We start from the raw sequence: 14,539 nt of genomic DNA, 5'->3' as shown, positions 1-14,539 counted from the left end.
CTTTCAATTCTTTTGGATCTATACCCAGAAGTCAAATTGCTAGATTGTATAATAATTCTATTTTAAATAGAACCACCAGACTTTTTCCATATTGGCCACGCCACTTTATATCACTTCAGTTATTTCTTGATTACTCTTTGAATGGTACATATTTTCCATTATTTACTTTTAACCTAAACCTATTTGTATTTTTATATCTAAAGTCTGTCTCATAGACAACATAGAGGTGGGATGTTGTTTTCTTGTTACTTTCCACTCTGACACTCTCGGTGTGTTAAGAGCATTTATATTTCATGAGATTCTATGTAATTTAACTGACATGATTGAATTTAGATCTATTGTTTCATTAGTTTTTCCCCTGTTTCTTGCTCCTGTTTCCCCTTTCCTGCTTTCTCTTGCACTATTTGAATATTTTTAGTATTATATTTTAATATACCTTTTAACTTTTTAGCTATATCTCTTCATATTATTTTTAATGGTTTCTCTATAAAGTATAATATACATGGATATTTTTTCACATTCCATTTAGAATTAATAGTTTACCACCTCAGGCAAAATATAAAAGCTAGGAATGTCCATTTTAAAGTGGCATCCAAGTGTAAAGGCAAGGTAGAGTGTGTACTGTTTGTTTAGTATTGAAGTGGTAAATATGAATACGTACATGTTTGAACATGCATATAGTATTTCTGGAAGCCCACACAAGAAATCCTTAGTAGTGACTGGCCCTGGGGACGGCAAGGGTAGGAGGGAGGACAGGGATGGGAGCAGAGTTGTTTCTCATGGTAAATATCCTTGTATCTTCATTTTCTTTTACCAAGTTTATCTATTGCCTTCTCAGAAAATAATCTACAGAAAGCTTTATCCATTTCTTATTCAAAAATATCTCTATAAATGTCAATAGTGACCTAATTGTTGAAGATTTTATGAAAGCTCAAATTTTTAAAAATTTAGGAGCTCTGCTTTTAAAAGAATAATCTAAAGCAATTGAAATTATACATCAGTGGCCACAGAAGTCACTTTTAAAGAGTAAGATGAAGTTCAATTAAAGGCCCCAGAATCTCTTTGTAGAGTCACTTCCAGCCTTTCTCATTTCAGTGGATGACACAACATCTAAGCTCCAGTGATTGGTCTTAGTGAATCAGGACTAACCTATTCTTCTTGCCAGTGATTGATTTACAGCTAAGCATGGGGCCAATGAGACCTGACAGAAGTTCCACTGGAGCCCTTATGAGAAAGTTTTCTTGCCCTTAAGACAAAGACCCCATTAAAGACAGCCCTATTTCTGCCTTTGGACATGACTGTGTTAGAATGTGTGGCCTAAAACCGCTGTAAAGAGCTGGAGGCAGAATCCTACCACCTACTATCTCTTTGTTGTGTGACTAATATATTCCCTTTCTGTTTGAGGTTTAAGAGTTTTTTTATTACTTGCAACTGATAGCTTTCTAACCAATATACCATCACTTTTTTTCATGTATTCATTATTCACATCCACATAATCCCTTCTACATGTGAGAGCAGGCACACAGTATTGATAAATGCATGAGCCCTCGCTGCCTTCAAGGAGCCTATAGTCAAGTATTCCTGCATCTGTCATGTCCTTTGCTTGCACTTGTCTCTCATGATCATTTCTGACCCTTTATGGGTCACCTCTACAATATACACACCTAATTGTTTACCTTCCCTGTGAACTGCCATGACTGACAACCCTTCCTCAATGTCATACATACCCTATACTTTTGTTATAGCGCTTTTTAGACTGCCTGGCAATCGCCTCTTCATTAGCCTGTGAGCTCCTATTGTGAACCCCCAAGGCAGTCACAGGGACTGGATACTAATAATGCTTGGTCAGGCATCTGCTAACTAGCCACCCTAAGGACTGGGGGCACTGTGAAGGCAAGTTCAAATGTTAGGGAGAAGTCACCAGCTATTGCTTAGAAGCCAGAACAGGGGATGCATGCAGGTCCTGAACTACAAGTCAAAAGAGGAGAGAACAGAGAGAGGAAGGAGTGCCATAGAGGCAAAGGACAAAAACCCCTGTCCCTGTGGGCCCTTCTTCCAAGCCCCAAACTCCTTGACTTCTCCTCCCAGAGGTCACTGCACAACCAGGAATCCACCCAAAAGAAATATGAAGCTTTCATCTGTTTAGCTGTTTGGCTGGATGGGCCCTTATTTTTATACTCACAGGTCTAGTTAGGTAACACTCTTCCCTTCCACCAAAGTTCTGCACCCCTCCACCCCACCCTCCTTGATCTTCAGACATGGCTCATCATGTTTCTGGCCCTGCCTGCCTCCTTTCTAACCCATCCTTCTTAGCCAGTTCACCAGTAAGTGGTTTCCTGATCGATTCTTCTCAATGGGTTTTCTCAAAAGCCCTTTTAAATTAAATTCTATTATTTGTTCCAAGGTTACTAAAGCCAACATAAGCCAGCCCAGGTTCCAGTGCAGCTCAAACAGGTGACTTCTCATATGACACAAAAGTTCTTAATTGCAGACCACAGAATTCACTCTAGTGGATTTAAACACAAGGGTTTTTATTAGAGGTAAAAATAGTGAAGAAGGCTGAAGAAACAAAACTAGACGAATACTTCTCAACCCTTGCTTTACATTAGAATTGCCAAGAGAGCTTACAAAAATAAAATGCTCATGTCTTCATTCAAGCCAATTAAATCAGAATTTGTAGCATTTTTTTAAATGTTCAAATGATTCTAGTGTATAACCAAGATGCAGAGCTATTACTCCAGACCAATGGGTCTCAACCTTGGCTACGTACTGGAATCACCTGGGTAGTTTTAAAAATGTTGATCCCAGGCACCACCCTTAGAGATTATGACATAATATGGGGTGTGGCCTTGGCACCTGCAGTGTTCAGGTGATTCTAATTAGAGCCTTGGCAGAGTTCCAGTATAGTCTAAGCCAGTACTTCTCAACCTTGAATGGGTGTGTGAATCACCTGGAGATGATTCCCTAGGAGTAGCCTGGCGCCTGGGATTCTACTCCTGATCTGCGGACAACAGTTTGGGATGCTAGGCATTAAACTGAACTTCCAGGATTGGCTCCCAAAATTACAGCTCAGACTTGGGCCACCTAAGGAGCTGCAGCCTCTCCTGCAACCAGGAAGCTGCAGTATCTGATATCTGCCACCAACAGCTGTCAGCAACAAAACCGGCACTCCTGTGGTGATGCCCACTGGCCAAGTAAATATCCACACACTCCACCTCTCTGCTCAGTGACTTAGATCCAAATCCAAATCTCACCTGACTACAGCTGCTTGGTGAATCCTAAGGTGACACCCTGAATCTACCTGCAAAGATTCCTGGGAAACACATTTGCCAGCTCTTCAGTCTCAGCACAGTAGAGAGGGATTGAAACAAGTGTTGAATAAACCAATCAGCAGTTACCGGAATAGTGCCAGGAGAGTCACACTTACTGTCTACCTTACTGAAGCCTGAAATTCTACCATTTGAAAATAATTTCTCAAAATGAAGCACTGTTGGCCGGGCATGGTGTCTCACGCCTGTAATCCCAGCACTTTGGGAGGCTGAGGCGGGTGGATCACGAGGTCAAGAGATCGAGACCAGCTTGGCCAACATGATGAAACCCTGTCTCTACTAAAAATACAAAAAATTAGCCGGATGTGGTGGCGCATGCCTGTAGTCCCAGCTACTCAGGAGACTGACGCAGGAGAATCACTTGAACCCGGGAGGTGGAGGTTGCAGTGAGCCGAGATCACGCCACTGCACTCCAGCCTGGGCAACAGAGCGAGACTCTGTCTCAAAAAAAAGAAAAAAAAGTAAGCACTGTTGATAAATGCACGAGGTTATCCATGCCAGCAAAGGATGACCAAAGAATTCAAAACAGCCTTAGAAGACTGGCTAAGCATGAAGCACCCTTATAGTAGAATAATACTATGCAGCTAATGAAACAAAAAATAAAAATAAAAATAAGGCAACTCTCAATGGGATGATATTGAAGGATCTACAAGGCATATTAAAAAGTAAAACGAAAAAAAGCAAGATGCTATAATTTGTGCAAAAGGGATACAAGAAATATGTGTACCTTTAAGTTAATATGGACCCTCTGGAAGGATGCATACCAAATAGGACTCAGATATTGATTTCAGAGAAGGGAACTGGGTGGTTAGAGGATGGAGATGGACCATAGGCTTGGCACAATACATCTGTTCTATGTTTTGGATTTTGCAGCTATTATATAAATGAATACAATCTCCTTTATAAATGAATTAAAATCTGCTCTATGAAAACGCCCTGCAAATTGTGACAGATGCATGCATGCATTTATTCAACGCAGATGTATCTAACCCTCTCCCCATTCTGAGCCCTGTCTCAGTTCTGTGGAAGGGCCATGGCATGGTCCCCAAGACTGTAAGACCCCATGCCACAATATGGTGGGTGCAACAGCAGAGGTGGACACACAGAGCCCCAGAGCACAGAGGCGGGGGTGATTGGTTTAGTCTAAGGGGCCCCAGGTATGTGGACTATAGAAGACATCATTTGAAGGGAGACTTAAGGAAGATGGAAAATTGTGCTTGGTGAAGAAGAATATTCCAGACAGAGAGAATAGCTTGTGCAATCTGCGGCTTGACAGAAGGCACAGTATGCTCTGAGCAGTATGAGCAAATAAGATGGTCAGAGCAGACGTCAGCGTGTCGGGGGTGTATACCCACATGCATCTCCCTGAGCTCCCCACAACTCCCTGTGTGCATGAGGATGTACAGAGCAAATCATCACTGGATAGACTTTGAGGTTGGGAAGCTTTCAGTGTGAGATTCCCAGCTGTAGAGTGGTTCTCTTCTCCTGACCAAGTCCATCTGAAAAATACCAAACAACAGGAACTGCTAGGCTCAGAGGTAGACCTAGCTGCACTTGATTATTGGTGCACTCAAAAACACCTTGAACTAGGCTGGGTGCGGTGGTTCACACCTGTAATCCCTGCACTTTGGGAGGCCAGAGTGGGCAGATCGTGAGGTCAAGAGTTTGAGACCAGCCTGGGCAATATAGTGAAACCCTATCTCTGCTAAAAATACAAAAATTAGCCAGGTGTGGTGGTGCGTGCCTGTAGTCTCAGCTACTCAGGAGGCTAAGGCAGGAGAATCGCTTGAACCCGGGAGGCGGAGGTTCCAGTGAGCCAAGATTGTGTCACTACACTCCAGCCCGGACAACAGAGTGAGATGCTGTCTCAAAAAAAATAAATTAATTAAAAAAAGAAACACCTTGAACTGAGGCAAAGAAGAAGCTAGAAAACCTCTGCTCTTAAAACACTATTGTTTTTCTGCTCTTGCAATAGTTTGCTGAGAATGATGGTTTCCAGCACCACATGTTCTCACTCATAGGTGGGAATTGAACAATAAGATCACCTGGACTCTGGAAGGGGAACATCACACACCAGGGCCTATTATGGGGAGGGTGGGGGGAGGGATTGCATTGGGAATTATACCTGATGTAAATGACGAGTTGATGGGTGCTGACGAGTTGATGGGTGCTGACGAGTTGATGGGTGCAGCACACCAACATGGCACAAGTATACATATGTAACAAACCTTCACACTGTGCACATGTACCCTAGAACTTAAAGTATAATAAAAAAATTTTAAAAATTTGAAAAAACATGATTGTGCATGTATACATATGTAACAAACCTGCACATTGTGCACATGTACTCTAGAACTTAAAGTATAGTAAAAAAGAAAACAATAATAATAATAAACACTATTGTGAAATTTTAGGACCTTTATCTGAAGAAACTGCTTCATGCTTTGAAGGAGTAAATGGGTTCTCCCACCACTGCCCACCGCCCACTCCCAGCTGCTGCTGCGATGAACAAAGGCAGAATGCTGAAGCCCACAGACATGTCTTTGCCTGCATTCTCTCTCACCTTCCTCTTCTTGGGACCCCCCCTCTGCTGTGGGAGTTTAGACAGAGATACAAGCATTGAGAACACTGCAGCAGGCCAGAAAAGGGCAAAGGCATATTGGACAGGATCATGAAAGATGTCATAGAAGAGGGCCATTTAGGCTGCACCTGATGGGCAAGAAGGACTCAGGTGGGGAATAGGAGGAGGACGTCAGGGACAGGGAGAGATGACACCACAAGAGCATGAGAAAGGGAGATGGGAAACACAGAGACAAGAGACAGACAATTTCCAGAGAGGGTAAATTCACCTCCCAGGCTGCCATAGCAACGTACCACATTGGGTGGCTTAGAACAACAGAAACTAATTCTCTCATAGTTCTGGAGGCACAAAGTCTAAAACCAAGGTGCCATCAGGGCCATGCTCTCTCTGAAGACGATAAGGAAAGATTCTTTCTTGCTTCTTTCTAGATCCTGGTATTCCTGAGCTTATAAAGACATCACTGCACACTCTACCTGTGTCATCACTTGGAAATCTCCTTGTGTGTCAAAATGTCCCTCTTCTTATAAGGATGCCAGTTATTAGATTTAGGGCCCACCCTAATCCAGTATGACCTCATTTTCACATTGTTACATCGGCCAAGACAATTTCCAAATAAGGTCATGCATACAGGTACCAGGGATTGGGACTTCAACATATCTTTTGGGAGACACAATTCAATACACGACAGATATTATTAAATAAGTATCCTCTTCTGAGAAAACTGTGGAAGTTTAGTTAAGAATTCTAAGGCTGTCTCCAAGCTCAGAGATAGAAAGTAATGGATCTGCAGGGCTCTCCATAGTCACTGTAGGGGAGTTCTGCCAAGTGCCAGCCCTGCTCAGTTTAGACTTGGATTGCAAGCAATGAAAAACAGGTGAATTTAATCAAAGAGCAGCTCTTGTCCCTTTGCGGAGTCCTTCAGACTATTATCAGGATGCTCCCAGCTCCAAAATTCCCCATCTGTACTGGAAGCTGGCCTGTCTTTCCCAGGTCATCCACTCGGTGTATCTTCTCCCTCCTACTCCCTCAACCGCCATCACCAGTCCTGTGTGCCATAAACTCGGGCTGAATTTCCTGGCTAATAAACTAGTGTTTGCCAACAGCACACATAGTTTCGTGTGCCAGTTGGCCATTTGCTTCTTAATAAATGGAAACTTCTTGGAGACAAAATTCCTTAACACAGAGGACAGATTTAGCCCAGTGGGGCTTTATCATGTTCCTTAACCCACTAAGCATCAAGGAGAAGTGGGACCTAATCCTTAGAGTAATCCAGTGCTTTGGGGATTTGCTCCCCAACTCAGTGTTAACTGTGTGGCCTAGACAGACCTTGAGGGTGACATGGTGGAGATGGAAAAGTGTATAACTACTTATGAAAAAGAAAAAATGCAGTAACCCAGGAATCATCAGGCCCGAGCTTTAGTCCCAACTCTGCTCTCAGTTGCTGTGTGATCTGCAGTGAGCTCTCATGTCTGCAAAACTCATTCTAGTAATTACCCGTGTGACCAGCAGCAGATCCCTTCTCCCTGGGCCTTAGCTCTTGCTCCTCTCAGTGGCGGAATGAACAGAGGTCTCCTCTGGTTATGACATTTATTAGTGATTTTTACAAGATGGTTTGACTCAAATCATATTTTAAAAATTCTTGTCTGTGCTTGAACACTTCAAATGTTTTATTACTAGGTCTACAGTACATAACAAAGTAATTGTGTAATTAAGAGATAATGTCAATGCTGTAGAACAATGTTGACAAGATAATAGCCTTCTGAAACCACATAAATGCCAAAGCAAGTGTACAGACTGATAGGTAGAAAAACAGAAAAACAAGTGGCAAATGGCCCAGAAGCTCTTTGTAGTCCATGTTGGTTTATGTGCCTCTTTCCCCAGCTTCTGTCACGACATTCAAGTTCTGGTCTCCATCATGCCCCAGTTCCCAGGCATGTGGGTCAAGACTGAGGAGAACAGGATTCATCTGTGACAGCTGGTCCCCATCGTCCCTTTACATGCAGACTCACAGAAAATGAGTCCCATTGGCCCCCACCTTTGGAGAGGCTAGAGGTCATGTAGTTCAGACTCCCCTAGTGCCTGCCATTGCCAGATAAAGATGAGACCAGAGTCAAGAAGGATTTGCTCTGGGGAACTTCTGAGCTGATTTATGGAAAAGGACTGGAGCCCTGGATTCCTTCCCAGTTTGCCACTTCTCCTTACTCTAGCTAGAATGCCTTACTTAGATGCAGTTTCTCAGCAGAGAGAAGGAAGCTGCAGGAAGTGGAAAAGGGATGGTTCACACGACCTGGAGGCCCAGAAGCATTTCCCTGCAAGCAGAAGGAGGGGATCAGGCATTGTCCTAACCAGGCAGCCTAGAAAGAGGAAAGTCATGGAGTGATACAACTATGAAGGCCATGAGTGTGGAGGAGGGCTTGTCAGCTACATGTTACAGTATTTGGTTTTCTGTTTGTTTGTTTGTATTGAGAAGGAGTCTCACTTTGTTGCCAGGCTGGAGTGTAGTGGCCCGATTTCAGCTCACTGCAACCTCTGCCTCCCAGGTTCAAGGGATTCTCCTGCCTCAGCCTCCTGAGTAGCTGGGACTACAGGCACGCACCACCATGCCCAGCTAATTTTTGTATTTTTAGTAGAGACAGGGTTTCACCATGTTGGCCAGCATGGTCTCAATCTCTTGACCTCATGATCTGCCTGCCTCAGCCTCCCAAAGTGCTGGGATTACAGGCATGAGCCACCGCACCTTGCCTACGTGTTACAGTATTAAGAAGGGCTGTGCACCCTTGAATTTGAGGAGAGGTAAGAACGGAGCAAAGAGGGATGTGCTCCTGGTTCATGGGCATGGAAAGAGGCTAGACCACCCTCTTTTGGAAAAAGAGACCTCATGTGCTACAAAGACTACTGGGTTTAGAGCCAGAAGAACTGAGTAGAAGCTAGTTATTTGTTCAGTGACTTTGAATGAATCATGGACTTCCCCTTTCTAGGCTATAGCTTCCTTAGCTCTGAAATGAGGGCAATGAACCCAATCAATAGTGCCCACATATGCTGAACTGAGGCTGACTTCCATTTCCAGCTGTTCCCTGGGTGGCTAGCATGATCAGGGGGCTAGCTACTCCTTGAAGCTTCTCCCAACTCTATCATCCATAGATTCTAGGAAAATATCAATTGATTCACAGTGGTTTTGATAAATTCCTGGATGCCAGAGCTATAACAGGGTCCTAAGTATAGTTGTGGGATTGAGTTGCACCAGAACTATGAGAATAACATCAGGTAGACATGCAATTCGTTGATCTCCCTGTTGGACACAGAAGCCGGGATAAATGGCCCACAGGTCCAAAGAGGTTTCAGCCCTGTCCTCCCACTCCTCCATGCCTTTGAGCATGCTCTTCCCTCCTCCCCACCTTGTCCCCCAACCCGACCCTTCTCTCCTCCCCCTCCTATTCAACTCGGGATACCGGGATACTGACTGGGGAAGCTCTGCTGACTTCTCTGAGCTGAGTTAATTACTTTCTTTGTCACATTGAATTATTTATATTCAGACCTGTCAGGATTGTTTGTTTTCAGATTTGTCTTGCAGGTTAGACATCTTGAGGGCAGAAACTGTCTTTTTGTCTCTCTAAATTGGGTGATGATCATAGTGTCCGCACAGAGTAGGAGCCCAGTAAACTGCTGTTAAATGACAGTGATGCGGAAGGGGGCAGGGAAGTGCTGGGTAGAGAACGGCGGGTCCCTGGCAAGGGCTCCACCCCTGGTCCTGTGCCCACGGACCTAGGTGACGACAGACACTCCTGCCTTGGCGCACAGATGTTGCATTTTCCAAGACCACCCTGGCCCGCCACTCCCCCATCTTGTGCCTATAAAAACCACGAGACCCTAGCGAGCACACACACAAACGGCTGGACGTCGAGAGGAACATGTCGGCGGAAGAAGACACAAGTGTCTGGACATTGAGGGGACGTAGAGGAGAGCACATCGGTGGAAGCGCACACGACAGATGCCAGCACACCAGCAGGCCACTGACCAGCAGAAGGACGCGGAGTTTGGCCAGGGCGATCAGAGAAGAGTCCAGCCAGCCAGTGGCCGACTTCAGAGGAAAACCATCTCCTTTCTGGCTCCCCCATCTGCTGAGAGCTACTTCCACTCAATAAAACCTTGTGCTCATTCTCCAAGCCCATGTGTGATCTGATTCTTCCAGCACACCAAGGCAAGAACCCTGGGATACAGAAATTCCTCTGTCCTTGTGATAATGCAGGGTTCTAACTGAGCTGACTGCCACAAGTTGCCTACGGATGGCTAAACTAAAAGAGCACCCTGTGACACATGCCCACTGGGGCTTCAGCTGTAAACATTCAGCCCTAGACACTGCCATGGGGTCAGAGCCCCACAACCTGCCTGTCTGTATGCTCTCCTAGAGGTTTGACCAGTGGGGCACTGAAGAAGCGAGCCACACCCCCATCACATGCCCTGCCGGGGGACAAGGAAACTTTTCCCGTTTCAACAAGGAGGAGAGAAAAAAAGTAGAAGGGAAAAAAAGGGAGGGGGCAGGCAATGGAAGGGAATGAAAAGAAGGAAGAAAAACGGTGGTTCCAAACTCCTTTCCCCCTGTAAGGTCAGTAGAGAAACTTCAACCCTCTTCTGTACCTGCATGCTTTAGTTTGCATCCAGCACTCAGCCTCATGCTGCCCAAGGCCTTTCAGGTCTCTCTTCTGGGTGTGTGGGAGCACATGTCCCTGCTCCCTGTGTCTGCCTCTACCCCTCAGGCAGGAGGGAAGCAAAACATTAAGCCCCCACTTAAGTCTCTGTCCCTAATTCCCCCTCCTGCCTCCCTCCCAGCACAGAAGCCAAAAGAAATATTAGATTCAAGCACCTTCACTCTGAGAATGCATCCCCCTTCTTAAAACCATCAGTAACTGGGGGGGTAAGAGGATAATTATCTGCTCTACTTGAAAAACAAAATCTCCCTTCATTCCCTTCCAGTTATTAACATGAAATGTAAATACAGCAGCAAATGACCCATTACCCATGGCCTGGGAGGTTCTTTTAAGCACAGTGTCTGCTTTTGCAGGCCACATAATAGAGTTCTGCAGTTTTTGATTTATAAAATCACGATTTCAATAATATCAACCATTATTTATTATAAAAACAATAGAACAACAATAAAAGAAGTTAAAGGACGCCATTCTTTCCCTCATAGGGAAAGAATGTTTGCTCATAGGCATGTGGTGTTGGCTAGTGGCGATTATTGTGTAATCCAATTTTTTTATTCCATTTTTTTCACCTCATATTAATCCATAAGCATTTTCCATGTTCCTACACGATCTTCATAATTATCACTTTAATGGCTGTTTAATATCCCATCAGGTTGATGTGCCGTAATTTACTTAACCATGCCCCTCTTTAGAACATAACCTTTTAAAACATTAAACAGAAAGCTTATCAAGGTTTTAAAATAGATGGGGAAGGCGGTTTCTTGGCAACGCGCGGCATTTCTCAGGTGCGCATGCGCAGGCTGGAGCCGGAGCCCTGGCTGAGCTGGCAATGGAAACCTGGCAGGAAAAGGGGAGAAGGGAGTTCTGTTCCCAGACCGATGCTGCCAGTGCATGCCTTAGCAGCAGTCACTCACCTGCTTGGAAGCTTATAATATTACTAGTAATAACAATGGCCAATACTGACTGGGCTCTGCACTAAAAACTTTATAAAATGCATCTCATTTAATCCTCACAATCAGCCAATAAAGTGATATTATTTTTTATTTTTCATTTTACAGCCAAACAGATAGACTCAGAGATTACATAGTGGGCAAGTGGTAGTCCTGCCCCCAGGGAGTCTGGCTTCATAGTCCCTGCAAGTCTGAGCTCCTCTCTCAGCTCTGCAGCTTCTGTGCACTCAATGGTTCCCATCCTACAAGGTCCTCTGCACAGCTTGGCCAGGCTTATTGTTACCACGTTGTATCTGGAGCTCTTCGGGGCTTCAAAACTCTCAGCCGTGGCCTGGACAAGGGTAGACGAGGCTTTCTGAACCCACCATTTGTGAGTGACTTGCAGCTAACGAGCAAAGGACATACACTGATGACAAGAATGGACTTGGGCAGAAACAACCAATTTGGATTTGCATTCTGGGCTCTGGTATTTACCAGCAATGAGGCCTTGGGACACTTACATCTCTTGAAGCCCCAGTTGCCTAGTCTACAAAATGAAGATAATAGCATCTACCTTTCAGAGTTGTTGTAAAGATTCAAGGTGGCGTGTGTGACACACATGCAGTACTCAATAATGGGTACTGTTTCTATTATCTCAGCAGATAGATGAGGAACCAGTTTTAATAAGATAAATTCCTTAGGATCAGAAGCAAACTTTCCACTTCTACCCAGTATGAAACAGAGAAGAAAACTGTGAACATCAAAGGAAAACGTGAGTGTTTCATTTTCCATCAGCTTTAAAGGCATGGCTAGTAGGATGATAATAACGATAAAACAACAGTAGTAATACTGACATTTATTGAACATTTGCTCACGTCAGGCACTATACTGCCCACTCCACATGTGTTAACTCATTTCCTTTTCAAGCATCACATAGTTGAGGAAACCAAGGCACAGCAAGGGTTTTGTGGCTGCCTGTGGTATCTCCACAGTCTTTGCTGCGTGGACAACGACAGTGCATCTAGCATGAGGAGCAAGGAGCCCACTGTTCTTCGCTGAGCAGAGCCCCCTTGGAGGACTCTTTTCTGTTCTCAGAGCCCTGAAGGCAGAGGGAGGAAGGGGGAGCTTCTGACGGGTAAACAGGGTGTTCTTGAAAAGAACCACCACAGTGAGTTCCTCTTTGAAAGGTCTCCAAAATGTCCAGTAAAGACTCCAGAAAGTTCCAGGATTGTCCCATTAGGGAAGAGAGGACGTGAGGAGGGCTAACTGCCCTCCTCAAACACTGGGGCTCCATTTTTGCAACTGGTGCCCTGCCTGAGTCTTATTACTCTCTAAAACCCCACACCTTGCCCGGCATATAACAGATATTTGCTACAAGTTTGTTGAGTGAATGAATGTGAAGGACAAGAGTCTGTGAGGTCTCAAGGGGTAGTGTTATACAATGTGGGGAAGCTACAGGGAGAGAAATCAGCTCAGTACAAAGAGGACATGTCCATCCAAGTGTGCAGAGATGGCATGGGTGACATCAGTTGATAGGCAGTGAATCTACTCTTGCTGGATTCCCTTCAGGAGAGATTGGACAATCACCCATCCAGGAGGCCAGCCACCATTAGAACACTGTACCACATGAGCTTCAGTGTCCCCTGCAGCTCCGGGGTCCTGAGACCTAGATCTCCACAAGTCTCCTCTGAAAACTCTCTCCTTCATTTTCCATTCCTGAGATGGAAAGGAACTGAGAAGCTGACAAACTACATTTTTTGGAGACTATATAGTGATAGAAAATTACTATGTGTTGAACCATGAATGCTTAAAGACTGATAATGCCTATACTTAATCCAGGGTGATACATCTTTAATGTTGGCGTCATCCCCAGAGTGCACTTCATGTTGGGGTGGGGATATCTTGGAGCCACAAACTGCCTTGGACATCTTGCTAAGACCTGAGGCCTTCTGCGCAGTAAATGAGTTACCTGTGGATGTCAGATCAGAGTTTGGTTTACGAAGACAGCTCTGGCAAGGGAGGGACTATGGACCTCTCACAAACCCCCCAGAGGGGTCCTGCCCTTACCTCTGTGCAGACAGAGGCTCAGTCAAAAGTACTCAGGAGATAGAACAGTCCCACCCTCAGGACCCTCTGCCCCATGCTCTGGGAGCTTGCAGCCCTGATCCAAGCACAGATGGGGCTGAGCCACTTCATGCTACCTTCTGGCTTGGCTGCACCCTCTCACCTCAGCATGGAACCAAGGGGAATATCCAAGGAGTATGTTACCCTGCACCTGAATTTCCTCACAGCAGACAGGTGAGCAGGAAGAGGCAGGCTGGGAGGGGGAAGGAGTGCCAATACTGGGGGCAGCAATTGTCCAAGCCAGAGAAGAGCCAGGATAAAGGGGGACCCAGCCCACCAGGTAGGGATTGGGAGCCCAGGCTGTAACAGGGCAGAAGCATTATAGTCTTGACCGACAAGGAGTAGAATCCAGGAAGGGTCTGAACAATGGACAGAGGCCACAGCAACAAAAGAGGCTGGGCATGGGACTGACTTCCCCTCAGAGGCAGGAGATGTCTGAAGACTTGCTGCCCAGGCCTGTGCTGTTGGAGAAGAAGCAATGGCTCTTGAAACTGGAGAAAGGCTATGGAGAGGGTCCCAGACCCAGAAGGAGAAAGGAAACAGAAAGGATGGAGAGGAAGCCCAGTCGGCCAACCTAGAGCCCCAGAAAGCCCAATGAGGAGATGGAACTGAATAACATTTCAGGCTATTCAGAGAGAGAACTGAAGAGACTGGAACTGAAAGAGAAGTCAGCGATCACTCCACCCACCCACACTTCATCCTACACAAGGATGCTGAGACCCTGAGGGAGTGCGGTGTCATCAGGGTACTAGGGCCTGGGTTCCTGTTTGTGAGCTGTTCTCACATCCTCAAAAGGGATGACTGGCAGCAAAGCAGGAGGCCATCTGTATTTGTTTTCTATGCTGCATACCAAATGACCACAAACTTAGTAAC

This window comes from Macaca fascicularis, chromosome 4, assembly GCF_037993035.2.
Source record: "Macaca fascicularis isolate 582-1 chromosome 4, T2T-MFA8v1.1".
Classification (NCBI taxonomy): domain Eukaryota; kingdom Metazoa; phylum Chordata; class Mammalia; order Primates; family Cercopithecidae; genus Macaca; species Macaca fascicularis.
This window is presented reverse-complemented; position numbering follows the sequence as displayed.